Here is a 12,887-nt window from a genome sequence, read left to right as displayed (position 1 = left end):
AGCTCCTTATTAAAGTGTTAACAAAACGATTTGATTCACACCTTATGAACTCTTTACCGAGGAGAGTATAGAGTTAATTTGTGCAGTAAGTCTTAAACTGTGGTGCATGTGGTAACCATGTAAGTTTATTATTTAAAAAAAAAAAAAAAAAAAAAAAAAAAAAAAGTTGTAGAAATCAGTACTGGACCACTGGTTTCAGTAGTTGGGTTTTGAGGTACAGTTCTGGATGAGGATGGGCAGACCATATTCTACAGCAGTCCCCCAAGGGGCTCAGCATTTGTTTGCTGGATATGGGCCTGGCGATTCCGGGTTCCTGAGCTGGGGACTCGTAAGCACTGGGCCAGTCCTCTGTTACCTTAAGCTCTGGGCATGCCGCAGCGACCACTGTGCAGTGCGGCAGTGGAATGTTGTGTGTTTTGGAGGACGGGACCTTGGCTTCACTGCGTGGACCACGAGCAAGGTAAAGACCTCTATAGAAAACCCCTCAACCTCGAAGTATGCTATGTGCTGATGAGGTGAATGTTTTACCTCAAAAGTCAGTCTCTAGCAGGTAACTTCTGGGGCACCAGCCATCCCCCAGTTTTATAAGGCTTCCTCAGGCATTCAGGGCTCTGCCTGGGTTGACATTTATTTCCTGAGCATATCGTGGGGTCCCTTTTGAATGGTCTTGTCAAACCACTACTGCTGCTGACGTGACAGGTGTATCATCATGCAGTACCTACACCCACTAATCAAAGAAATCTCAGTTGGTCAGTCATCCCGAGAAGAAGTTTCAGAATCACATGAACAGGGCATTAGTGTGCCATAATACTTTCATTGTAATCAAGAGAACAGCCATTGGGAAGGTCTCCCCTTTCTATATTCACAATTTATTGGAAGATATTTCTGGGTTTCTACAAGAGTCAAATGACATTGTAATGGAACACTTCTAGTTGAAGCTGCTAATTCAAACAAAGTACCTAAGCTTCTGGAATGTAAGGCCTTAGGTGAATACCCAGTCAAGGCTGAGTTGCATTACACCCTTAATTTCTGTAAAGGCGTAATTGTCTGCTTTGATATAATGGAGATGGGCCCTGAAGAGTTATGTGAAGAATGGAAAAATATGGTCATCATGAAAGTGCAGAACTATATGAGGAGAGACACATGGGAAAAATCTACAATATTTATTCTAACATGTAGCACTCCAGATTTACCTGAACACATCCTTGTAGGCTACACCTGTCTTAAGGTTTGCCCATTCATTCCCATCCCAATACAATGATTCAAATGTCAAAGATTTGGCTATACCAATATGGGATGCAATGGGAGGGATATGTGTGGAAACTGTGGAAGCTCAGCTCATGAATTGGGCAGTTCTTGTACACTTTCTCCAAAATGTATAAACTGCTGTGTGGATCACCCAGTATTGAGCAGAAAGTGCGAGGTGTACGAGGAAGGGAAAATTCAGGAGTTGAAAGTCATAGATGCATACCCTGTTTTGAAGCTAAAAAAAACTTTCAAAGCTATGCAACCTCCAGTTTTTGCTACTTCTTTGGCATCGGCACTTCAGAAGCCAGTTGCCAAGCGTGATACCTCCAAAGAAACTCAGACCACAAATTCTTGTATGACTGCATGCAGTTGTCGTGCCTGCGGGGAAAACTCTACACTTGAACCATAAATCATTCAGAAGCTACATACCGCTGCCCACGATCAGAAGCCTACTAAGCTGTCCCGTTAACTCAAGCAACCAACTCATCTCATAAGTAAGGAACTACGTCCTTCAGAAAGTAGTTCAAAGATGAAGAAAGTGACAATTAAACCTTTGGTTCAGTGAGCTCTCTCCCTCCCTCTCAGATAGGGATTTTTAATTAGATTAACTGTAGAGCCGGGTGCTGGCTAACATTCCCCCTGACCTCCAGGGTAAATCATCACCTCAGAGGCAGAAAGACAAGAACAACCATCACTAATAAATTGTGATGGGGTGGCGAAGTCACCTGTTACACAACCGGCGACCGTAAAGAATGAAAGGATTACTCCTACATCCCTCCAGCCAAAAAAATCAGAGTCTTCCTCTGTCAACTGGAAAGGCTCCAAGAAGTCAAACAAAGGGAACAATGTACTCCTTCACCGACTCAGATCTTCACCAGTGTTGCCACATAATACCCTTGTCCGGCCGACCTTCATGTTGACGGTGCACACCACTAACCATTTTTCTGCCCTGGAATCTGTAGGGGGAGAATGCCAATACCTCTTTAGATATCATGCAGCAGGATCCTCCAGCCTCTGCACCCTGTAGCAGTGTGCCTTTGAAGGCTGAAACCATGGCGGGAACCATACAGCTGCTGAGGTAACACCCCGTCATTTTTTTCCATCCTCCCCTTTCCTCGATATGACTCTCCTCCCAATGGAATGTTCAAGGCCTTCAATCAAACAATGAAGATTTATGGTTGCTCTTCAAATTGCAGCTTCCGCTTGTTCTCTGCCTCCAGGAAACAAAATTGTGTCCTCTTGATCACTTTAGGCTCTCACATTCCTTCTTGGTCAGTTTTGACCTTCCCCCCTGAGGATGGTATTCCATCTTGTGGAGGAGTAATGCTGCTCATACGAGAGGACTTTCATAGTCAACCCATCTCCCTGACTAACTGCCTTCAAGCTGTTGCAATTTGCCTTTTCCTTCCTCACTTGACCTTTTCCCTTCGAACCATTTACATCCCTCCATTATTCAATGTCACCAGGGCAGACACCCTCCAGGTTATTGGGCAGCTACGTCACACCTTTCTGCTGTTTGGTGACTTTAACGTACACCATCCCCTTTGAGGTTCTTCCAGAACCTGTCAGATAGGTACCCTCTTGGCTGACCTTCTCAATAAACTTAACCTCCTCCTCCCATAACAAAGGAGCACCCAGATTCCTTTCAGACTCCATGCACACCTATTTCCATTTGGACCTCTCCTTCTGCACTGCCCAACTTGCCAATCATCTCGAGTGGTCCATTCTCCCTGACACATACTTGAGTTACCATTTCCTGGGTGCTCTCTGTTTCCTGACTCCTACCTCACCTATGTGCACACTCAAATGGCAGCTTACTAAGGCCCACTGGTGGCTTTACTCCTCCCTGGCGACCTTTGATGAGCAGCATTTCCCCAGGTGTGATGACCAGGCAGAATATCTCATAAACATTGTCCTTACAGCTGCAGAATGTTCCATTCCTCGCACTTCCTCTTTACCATGTGATGTCCTGGTCCCTCGGTGGACCAAAGCATGCCAAGACGCAATTTGCATGTGAAGACATGCTCTCCACATTTTTAACCGTCAACCTATGATGGCCAACTGCATTCACTATAAAGAGTTGGGTGCACAGTGTCGTCACATTCTTTGGGACAGCAAATAAGCTGGCTAGATTTCATTCATTAGTTCCTTTAACTGTTCGACTCCCTCTTCCGTCATGTGGGCCAACCTCTATTGGCTGTCTGGGATCAAGATCCATTCCCCAATTTTTGGCCTGGCAGTAGATTTAGTGGAGATTTCAAGCTTCTTCCACTATCATCCTGCCTTCCGTCCATAAGAAACGAGTGGAGGAGGTTTGACAAATACCTTTCTATTCTCAGAATCATGAGTGCTACAATGCCGCCTTTACTATGAGGGAGCCAGATCATGCTCTCATTTCATCCCAATCCTCCACCCCAGGACCAGATGAGCCCTCAGGGGCTTAGCATTGATTTGCTGGGTATGGGCATGGCAACCCCAGGGTTCCTGAGCTGGGGACTGGTAAACGCCACCAATCCCATCACCGTAAGCTCTGGGCATGCTTCAGTGACAACGGCATGATGCGGAGGTGGCACGTTGTGTGTGTCAGGGAATGGGGATCTTGGCTTGACCGCCTGGATTGTGAGGATGGGATAAACAAAAAAAAGACAACCTCTGGGGAACCTGCCGCACCTCACTTGTATAAGGCTTACTCAGGCATGCGAGGCTCTGTTTCAGTGGACCCTTATTTCCCTAGCTGCTCGTGGGACCGAGATGGAACCCTCGAAATCATTTTCTTCTCCTCCCAGCAGGACGGGTGTACCGCCAGGAAATTTTCACACTCATTCATCCGAAAGAATGAGAGAGGCTAATCCTCCTGATAATAAGAATACTTTGGACTGCAGTAACAGGGCTCATGGAGTAATGAATAACAATGTGTTTCTGGTGATAAAGAGGAAGGAGGTGACATTTAAAAATGTGTTCCCCTTTTATATCCATAAGGGTTTGGAAGGTCTTGCTGGAACACTAAAATCTATAAAATGATAGCGTAATGGCTCATTGTTGGTCGAAACTAACAGGTCAAAGCAGGTAGACCTTCTTAAGAAATCGCAGAAACTGGGTGACTACAATATCATTGTAGAGAAGCACACCTCTCTCAACTCCAGTAAAGGCGTTGTCACATACTGAGATATCAGAGGCATCGCACAACTGAAACAAGAACGGGCATCCCATGGAATAGTCGATGTGGAGCAGTGAACACACAGGAATAATGGAGGAACTGAATAGACTGCCTCTTTCATTGTCACATTCAATTCCCTGACATTTCCTAAATATCTTATGGCTGAGTTCCTTTGACTTAATGTTCGACCTTACATTCCAAACCCTATGCGATGCTAGAAATGCCAGCATTTCGGCCATACAACCATGAGTTGTGGAGGTGAAGTGATTTGCGGGAACTGCGGAAAAGCTGCTCATAATGCTCGGACTGGTTGCCCGTCTCCCGCGATGATCTGCATTAACTGCTCTCGGAGCCACCCAGTCTGGAGCTGAGAGTGCCCTGTTTTTGCTGAAGAATGCAAAGTACAGGAGATAAGTGGCCAAGCAGATCCCCTAGGCCAAAACCAAAAAAGAATATTAAATGATGAAACCCCCCCTCCATGCCATCTCATATTCCTCTGTGGTGCAGAAACCTATTACCAAGGTGGACTCTTTGACACAGACGATGCCTAGTGTGCCTGTATCCACCACAAGCACCTGTACTTGAATGTGTACATATCAAGGGAAAAAGAGTAGGGACAAAGCAGTCTAGGTAGCTGCACCAGAAAAGACCAACAACAGTTCCACAGTGAGCATCCAGAAAGTACAAGAAAAGCAGTGTGTCTCTCAATGCCCCCTTCATCCTCGAAGGGACAGGGTGTAGGGAAAGGCTCACAACGTTCGGGTCAAAAGCTGCCCCGAGCGCTGTCAGACGTCACTCTTTCCCATCTCACTGATGAGGAGGGTATCATGGAGTTAGATGCATTGGATCCAGGCAGCCCCTACACTCCCCTCGCTCTTCAAATGCTTCACCTCCCGGTGCAAAGAGAGGGGTAAATTAAACCCGCACTAATGACATGGCTTCCATACTACAGTGGAACGTGAATGGGTTCAGGACTCGTGGAAGAACTGAAACTCCTAGCACAGCCATGTCCCTTGCGCTGTTGTTTACAAGAAATACATTTTAAAGATACAGATGTCCCAGTGCTAGGGGATATACGCTATACCGCAAGAATTACCTATCGGGGGAAAGGGCCAACTGAGCTGTCGCAGTATTTGTCACTAATGCGTACCACTTCTCTGCCCTCTCCTTAGCTACTGACCTGCAAGCAGTTCAAATTCGTGTGTGTATTTACCTCCGCAAGATGCACTAAACTCTGGGGCTCTCTTCGATCTTATCGCACAACTCCCGCGACCATTCCTCCTCCTGGGAGACTTCAATGCCATCATGTCATGTGGGGAGCGACCAATACTTGCCCTCAGGGTTGGGTTTTGAGGGCCCTTGTGACATTTCACGAGCTGTGTATCCTCAACACGGGTACTCGCACACATTTCTTGACTGCTACTATGTCATTCTCAGCCATCGGTCTCTATTTCTGTTCTCCTGCCCTCACCGACTCTGTTAAGTGGGACGTCATTGATGACCTTCATTCCAGTGACCACTTCCCAATCCTCCTTCACCTAGTAAATGGCCACTTGAAGTTAAGCCCCCAAAATGGATGGTCAGCAGGGCTAAATGGACACGTTTCAGCCAGCTGGCTGTGTTCAAACACTGCAGCACCATCCAAGGATGGGTGGACCATATCACAAGAGTGATCCATTGTGCAGCTGACCCCCCCGTACCACAGTCCTCAGCTCATCTTAGGAGGCGACCAGTACCGTGGTGAGCAGATGAGTGCTGTTCTGCGATCCAAAAATGGCATGCGGCTCTTTGACATTTTAAATGCTGACCAATGGCAGACAATCTTGGGCCTTAGGAGTTGCGAGGGCCAAGGCTCGACGTGTCATTAGGAAGAGTAAGAAAAGGTCATGGCAATTCTCTGATATTTTATCTGAGTACTGTGACCATGTAGCTGTTCTTACGGATGGGTCTAAGCATGGGGACTCTTGTTGGTTGCTCTGTCGTTTTCCCAGATCATGTCGTCAAGGTCAGACTGCCTCTGGAATTTACTGTCTTTGACGCAGAATTATATGCAATCTTGCGAGCACTGAAGCAGATCACACGTTCTCCTGGTGTTAGATTTCTCATCTGCTCAGATTCTCTGAGCGCCCTTCATTCTCTTCAACGTTTGTACCCAGCAGATACAGTAGCCCAGAACATCCAGGATGTCCTCCTACAACTACGACGACTGGGGAAGGAAGTGACTTTCTGCTGGGTACCGGGACACATTGGAATTGCAGGTAATGAAAGGGGGTATTGAGCAGCCAAGGACGCGTGTCATGATCCTCTGGCATTTTGGTGTGCTATTCCCCTGCATGCTGTCACCTCAGTGTTGAGGTACAGAACCATTTGTAGATGGGAAGATGAGTGGCTGGCAGTGAATGATAACAAGCTCTGTGTCATCAAGCCTACAATTCGGCCGTGGAGTACTTTCTTCCAGCCATGTCGGCAAGACAAGGTCCTTCTTACTCGTCTTCACATAGGCCACAGCTCTACGACACACGGATTCTTACTCTGGCAGGAGGACCCTCCAATGTGTGATGCTTCTGGCGTTCAGATTACGGTGTGCCACATTTTATTGGACTGTGTTTTATTTGCCAACCAACGGACTGTGGCACATTTGCCATCTGTTTTATTTAATGATCAAATGAATGTGGTTAGGGTTTTAAAGTTTTGTGAAATGTCCAATGTTTTTAACACGATATTAGGAAGATGTTGTTAATGTGTCAAAGGGTGGCTGGCTCACCCTAGTTTTTTGTAAGTGGTCAGCCAGTCACATTTCCCTGTGCTTTTATTTTAGTTCTTCTGTGTTTTGTTTTCTGTGCTTTGTTTTCTGTGCTTTGTTTTCTGTGCTTTGTTTTCTGTGCTTTGTTTTCTGTGCTTTGTTTTCTGTGCTTTGTTTTCTGTGCTTTGTTTTCTGTGCTTTGTTTTCTGTGCTTTGTTTTCTGTGCTTTGTTTTCTGTGCTTTGTTTTCTGTGCTTTGTTTTCTGTGCTTTGTTTCCTGTGCTTTGTTTCCTGTGTTTTATTCCTTGATTAGCTCTCTTCCATACTAATCAGTTTTAGTGCATGTGATACAGTGTGACTGTGTGGTCAATTCGAGTGCATGCGTGTACAAACACTTTTAGTTCATTTCCACATTCTTTTGTTTTCATAAGTGTAAGGGCGCTGATGACCTTGCCGTTGGGTGCCCATCAGATCCAAACACACATGGACCAGACGATGTTCACATTCAAATGTTGCAGCGCCTTTCTCTTGGGGGCTAGCACTTTGTGCTTCATATGTAAAACTGCGTCTGTGCAGAGGACACGTTTCTCAGACACAGGTATGAGGATGACAGTGGCTTCACACCAAAGTCTGGTAGGGACAAACACCTTCCTTGAACCTACTGCTCCATTTCTCTCACCAGCTGTGTTTGCAAGGTGACGGAATGCAAGATTCTTGCCCGGCTCGTGTGGTGACTCAAGTCTCGCAATTTACTAACCACTGCAAAGTGTGGATGTCAAGTGCGCCATTCTGCGGTTGACCATCTCATCACTTTGTCCACGCATGTCATGAATGGTTTTCTGCGGAAATCCGAGACTGTGGCTGTGTTTCTCGATTTGGAGAAAGCTTAAGATACCTGCTGGAGGACTGGTATCCTCCATACTCTCAGAATGTGGGGCTTGTGTGGCTGCGTGCCCCATTTCCTTCAGGACTTTTTAAAAGATAGAGTTTTCAAGATACGTGTGGGTTCTGCCAGGAAAACTGTGTACTTCAGGGTTCCATCCTGAGCATCATTCTCTTTGCTATTGCCATTAACCATATAATGGCCTGTCTCCCACCAGGCATATACGGCTCCCTTTTTGTTGAAGATTTTGCCATCTATTGCAGTTCTCCATGGACTTGTCTCATTGAATGGCATCTTTAGCGATGCCTTGATCATCTTTACTAATGGAGCATCGACAATGCCTTTCATTTTTCCAATGTCTTTGCTTTCTTCCACCACCTTTACATCTTGGGCATGTTGCTCTTCCGTTCATTGAAACTATGAAAGTCCTGGGGCTCATGCTCGATAGGAAACTATCTTGGTCCACCCACGTGTCTTACCTGGCAGCTGACTGTATGTGGTCCCTGAATGTCCTACATGACCTCATTGGCACTTGATGGAGAGCAGATTGAACCACCCTTCTCTATTTGTACTGGCCGTCCAGTGGAAACTAGACTATGGGTGTTTCATTTATCCATCTACATGTCCATCTCTATTATGCCATCTCAATAGTATCAACCATTGTGGCATCCATTTGGCCCCTGGCGCCTTTTACACTAGCCCGGTTGAGAGTCCATATAGAGAAGCTGCAAGACTACCACTGTCCTACCGCTGCGACTTTCTCCTCAGCAGATGCCAAGCCGTTTGTCTGCCATGTGTGGTCACCCATCCTATGCCTCTATCTTCGACGATGCCTTTGATCACCTGTATGTGGCATGTCTCTCTTCTCCGTTACCTCCTGGAGTTTGCTTTCAGCTCTGGCAACTTAACTTCATGCTACCTGCCACTTTGACAATGGGTGTGAAACCCTTCACCACCTTGGCTTCGTGCGGCAGTGTGTCCATCTTGGCCTTCATTCACTTCCTAAGAACACTAATCCAACCTCGCTCTATCCCCTTAAGTTTCATGACCTTCGCATGAAACTTCGCGACAGTACTTTCGTGTACACAGATGGCCCTGACTGACAATGGCTGGGGTGAGTCTTCATCATTGGCACTGATATTTTTTGAGTATCGGCTTCCAGACCCGTGCACAATATTTACAGAAGAGCTCTTCGCCCTGTATCAGGCCATGCAGTACATCCAGTGACACAGGCTATTCAATTGTGTCATCTGCTCCGACTCTCTCAGTGCCCTTTATAGCCTGTGTGTGCTGTACACTGTCCATCCCTTAGTGCAACCTGTCCAGGAAAGCTGTCACATGCTCACTCATGATGGAGGCACTATGATGTTTATGTGGGTTCCTGGTCACATTTGTATGACAGAAACAAGGCTGCTGTCCTCATACCTCAGCCAGCTAGTTTTCCCTTTCCCTCCGATGATATCTGTGTCGCCGTCTGTCAGCGGGTGATGTCACTTTGGCATCACCACTGGCCCTCCCTTCAAAGGAACTGTGCTCCTTGCGCTCAGCCTTTGACAGTCCACCATTTCCTCATGGAATGCTCTTTTTTAACCACTTACGTTCTCATTTGTGTTTTCTGTCTGAGTTATTGGCCATTTTAGCAAACAAAGTTCGGGCTGTCGACCGCGTTTTACTTTTTATCTGTTATAGTAGAATGGAGAAGGACATTTAATTTTTAGTTCAGGACCTCTATTTCTCTATGGTATATTTTTTAGACATTTCTCCAAGTCCCTGTTTTTTAGCTGTTCTCTGTTCCATCGAGTGGCATTAATGTGTAGTCGTTTTTAACTTCCTTGTTTTCGGGTTTTACAGTTCTGATGTGGGCACATATGACCCTAGTTGTTTTTTGCGCTAAAACAATAAAAATCAGTGTACACAATGTGCTTTGGGGCTGGGCTATCACAAGCTCCAGGGATCAAATTATTGAGCAACTTGACCATTCCGAGAATATCTTCCTTTTGAACTCGGGTCAGATGACACACTTTTCCACATCTACAGGGTCTTTTTCAGCTACTGACCTTTGTTTTTGCTCCCCAGCTATTGCAGACTCTGTTTAATGGGAATTGGCTACAGATTTATGTTCTAGTGACCACTTCCCAGTGTGGATCCGTCTGCCGACTTGGATGGTGGTTGACAGGAGACAATGAAGGTGGATGATTCAAAAGGCAAATTGGTTGCTGTACAGTCAACAGGCTATTTGTTGTGTCTAGGAATCCTGCATACACAGTCCACTAGACAAACAATCAAACATTTGAGTTTTATTATAACAAGACAAGTACAAGTACTTAACTATGATAGATGCGTCGCGAGCAAAGGGCGACATACAAAATAAGCAGTCCTCTTCAAAATATACAAACACAAGTCTGTGCTATGTAGAGCTTGCTAATGATAGTGGTTACAATGCATCGGCTAACAATGTGGCTAATGTTGAAGCAGCTATCAAAGTAGGCTGTCACCAGTTGGGGGCAGTGCTTATGTCCTCTTCACCTATGGGCTGATGCTGTTGCGTTGTCGTCCTGGAGGGAGGTTGGTCAGCGTGTGGTCGGTTGACCATTTCTCACAGCCACCTCTTCTCTGTCGTTCCCGACTGGCGTGTTGGCACTGAGTTTGCGCTGTAACATCCTCCCCCCCCCCCCCCTCCCCAAGTGAAGGACTGTCGTCATATATGGAGCAAGACAAAGGGGGGGGGGGGGGGGTGGAGGTAGGAGTGTGGATGCTCTGATGGACCGGAAGTTGTGGCTGCAGGGGACGTCAGACTTCCGGTCATACCCCACAATCCGGCCTACGCTCTGGTGGAAATGTGCCCCAGAAAATGCCCACAAGGGTATGTATCCACCTCCTGAGGTCCATACCAATATGTAAAAGCTGTTGGCTGCTGCAGTGTGGTCAGATCTAGCGCCATTGGTAGGAGGAGATGAGGCGGAGGAGGCGAATGCTCCATCTCCGTGGGGTTGTCCCACGGTGTCCTGATGACACCATCTGGTGGCTGCTGTGGCCGCCCTGTCCTCAGGATCCATGAATCTGGGGGAAGAGATACAGAAGAATCACTGTGCACATGACAGTGGCAAATTAGATTGTGACGTCGGCACTGCAACTTGTCTGGGCCTGAAATGAGATACATGCATGTGCCAAGTTGACAGAGGATCTCGCAACACGTCCACCATCTGCTGCCGCTAAGAACCCTGTAAAACACAATATCATGCAGTGCGAAGTGATACTTGTGGCCCACCTCGGCACCGGATGCTGAGGAGGGTGGAGTGGGTAGAACAGTGTCCGATGGCGGTGGCCATGAAGTAGTTCCGCCGTCGAAGTTCCGTCTCGTGAATGCGAACGATAGATGAGAAACAGCTGCAGTGCTTGATCCCTGGTGTGTGCGATGCGAAGTTTGGTTATCAGCTGCTGGAAGTTTCTGACAAAATGTTCCTCTTTGCCGTTTGACTGTGGATGGAACGGTGCACTAGTTAGCTGCTCTTTGCCATTGTGTTCACAGAATTTTTGATTCATTTGATGTGAACTGGGGGCTGTTGTCAGACATTACAACTTCAGGCAAACCTTTGAGGCAAAAAAATAGAGGACAACGCCTGAACTGTGCTATGTGACATTGTCGACTTCATTGGCACAGCAAAAGGAAACTTGCTATAAAAGTCTACCACAGTCAACCAACAAATGTTCCAAAAAGGTCCTGCAAAGTCTGTGCACACGATGGTATGGCGATTGCGACTTAGGCCAAGCAGAGAATTTTTGAGGTGGAGGGGACTGATTTTCCGCCTATGTGCGACAATGTGTCGCCATCTGTTCTGTTTGGTTGTCCATACCCTGCCAAGTACAGTGTTGATACACTGATTCATACAAACAATTCTCAAGTGTCTTTGGTGAAGTAACTGCAACACTTCTTTTCGGATTGACACACGACTGTCCACAGTCATTTTGAACAAGAATCACACCTTGCTGTATAGTGAGGCTGTGCTGACGTTCAAAGTATTGGCACATTTAAGAGTTCTTTATGTTATGCAATGAGCAAGGCCAATACGTGCTAAAGTATTTTAGCAAAATGTTCAAATCTGAATCAACTTCCATGGCCTGTGTAGGGTGCTTATAGTTCATAGGAAAGGATTGAAGCTACTCAGAATCATGAACATCTATGTGACAATAAGATGCAGCAGAGGCGTCAAAGTCTGTATCAGGACCCATCAGAAGACATGAAAGTATGTCTGCATTATAAGAATTCAGGTGCATGCTAGTTTTAGACAGACAGGGTCCCCTAACAGTTCATAAATGTTAAGATTCACCATTGTAACAGAGGCACACGTGTCCAACTGAAATTTCACAAGTTTTCCACTAATATGCAAATGAACAAAAAGTTAGTTTGACTGGCGTAACACTGAAGAAACTGTTGGCTTGCTAGTGTTGCTAATGCCTGCAGCAGGCTTTGAATACACTGCATTGATTACATGGGCCTTGGGACTAGATTTTGTGAATGGGCAGCATTCTTATGTTTTTTCTGTTGCAAACATATGGATTGTACGTGACCTTTCTTTCCACAAGCATTAACACTGCTTGTCTGGACGGGCAATCTTGGCGTTTGTGCCATGAGTAGTACCGATGGCATGACTCTATTCTATTCATTGACGTAGCCGCCTGTTTAGAAAACTGTTTACACAGTTTGGCGAGCACGTGCTGTTGCTGCCTATTGGGCCGATCATGAACTAGGGACCACTGACAAATTGGCGGCTGCTGAAATTTATCGGCCGCTACAGTACTGGAATCGTACTGATCTAGAATTTGCACTATGTGATGAAATGCTTGATCTGATTGTCT

General features: G+C 46.2%; 1 protein-coding gene across 3 annotated transcripts in view; it reads left to right on the top strand.

Moving 5' to 3' along the window:
* Positions 1–12,887, top strand: part of LOC124721148 (cullin-5) — a 237,388-nt gene that overhangs the window by 94,406 nt on the left and 130,095 nt on the right. The window lies entirely within an intron of this gene.

Source organism: Schistocerca piceifrons, chromosome X (genome assembly GCF_021461385.2).
Source record: "Schistocerca piceifrons isolate TAMUIC-IGC-003096 chromosome X, iqSchPice1.1, whole genome shotgun sequence".
Taxonomy (NCBI): Eukaryota; Metazoa; Arthropoda; class Insecta; order Orthoptera; family Acrididae; genus Schistocerca; species Schistocerca piceifrons.
This window is presented reverse-complemented; position numbering and strand designations above follow the sequence as displayed.